The 1,600-nt window shown below is 44.1% G+C and overlaps 1 non-coding gene across 1 annotated transcript; it reads right to left on the reverse strand.

Annotated features, from left to right (window-relative positions):
• Positions 1 to 955: 955 nt before the first annotated feature.
• LOC114808959 lies at positions 956 to 1,094 on the reverse strand. Its single transcript, XR_003756704.1, has one exon. It is a non-coding gene; the product is annotated as a small nucleolar RNA SNORA7 (small nucleolar RNA).
• Between the last annotated feature and the right edge of the window lie 506 nt (positions 1,095 to 1,600).

Raw genomic sequence — 1,600 nt, forward strand, 5'->3', positions numbered from 1 at the left:
GCTCCTCTGATCTCTGTCCCTTGTTCCTGCTTCCCTGCTCTCTGCTCCCCTCTCTATGTCCTCCGGTCTCTGCCCCCCTGCTTTCTGCTCTCCTGATCTCTGCCCCCTTGCTCTCTGCTCTCCTGCTCTATCTGCTCTCTTCCCCTCAGATCTACCCCCTCCAATCTATCCCCCTCTGCTCTCTGCCCCTCTACTTTCTGACCCACTGCTCTCTGCCCTGTACTCTAAAGGAGAAATATTGTCAGGCTTCTTTCATCACCACTGGACTAATAGGGCAACTGCCAATAATGCAGTCACTTCAGCATCTTTGCCTCCAATTTATTGCTGGAAGCACTAGATGAATAACAGTGAAGGAGGAAAGGAGGGATGGGGAGGATTGTTATTTATAGAATGCCCACTTGTTGCAGTGGAAAGCACAGAATAAAGAAAGGATCTTATATTCTAAACAGGAGAGACAAGCTTTAATGAAACTACAATCAGAGTGGTACACATTAATAATTGAGAGTAAGCATATGAGTGCTGAGGAAAAGAATGAATAGGTCTGTCAATTCTGGAGTGGACTTAGGTTGTTGAGAGATTAATCAGGGAAGGTTTGTTGGAGACGATGAAATTATGAGGACTTTGAATTGGGAAGACTGTTGAAGATATTGTCATGCATTTTTCTCTAACAATGAAGACCAAAACAAAACACCCCCTCCCCGCAAACTTATAGGTGTACACATTCCTTGTCTTGTCGTATACTATCGAGTCATTTCCAACCCATAGTGACACCATGGACACATCTCTCCTAGAAAGCCCCTCCTCCATCTGCAATTGTTCTGGTAGCGAATTCATAGAGTTTTCTTGGTAAAATTACAGAAGTGATTTACCACTGTCTCCTTCCGTGCAGTAAACTTGAGTTTCAGCTTTTGACTCTCTCCCATGCCACAGTGCTACCCAGCACAGAGGAGTCTTGACTTGTGGCAGATTGCCTTCCACTCGCTAGCCACTGGTCAAGCTAGGAATGGATTTGAGTATGCCTCTGCTTGACTCTCCCTCCCATAGTCGAGACTGGTAGAGTACTGGAAACTCTCCAGGAGCGACCCTGAGAGGGTGACACATTACTTACACATATGTAAATAGCATGCAACGCAGTTAAGGATGTTAGTATTCAGAAACAGCAGTGATGGATGTTCTTAGCCTATGTGATCCTTCGAGGTTGCCCTCTGGACTAACCCTAACCATAAATCTAACCCTAACCATAAACTTAATCCTAGCCTTAACACTAACCATAGAATTATCCCTAGACTTAACACTAACCGTAACCCTCACCCTAACCCTGACCTTTGCATTAGCCCAAATGCTAAATATAACCTTAAATTTAAACCTAACCCTAGCCTTAAACTTAACCCTAAGTGTAACTGTAACCCTATCCCTAACACTAACAATAACCCTAATAATAACTATAACTCTAGCCCTAACACTAACCCCAACCCTAAACCTAAACCTAGCCCTAGCTGTAACACTAACCCTAAAACTAACCCTAACCCTAGTGCTAACTTTAACCCTAACCCTAACAATAACCCTAACCTTAGCCCTAACCCTAACTTTAGCCTTTGGC

This window comes from Ornithorhynchus anatinus, unplaced genomic scaffold (genome assembly GCF_004115215.2).
Source record: "Ornithorhynchus anatinus isolate Pmale09 unplaced genomic scaffold, mOrnAna1.pri.v4 scaffold_77_arrow_ctg1, whole genome shotgun sequence".
Classification (NCBI taxonomy): Eukaryota; Metazoa; Chordata; class Mammalia; order Monotremata; family Ornithorhynchidae; genus Ornithorhynchus; species Ornithorhynchus anatinus.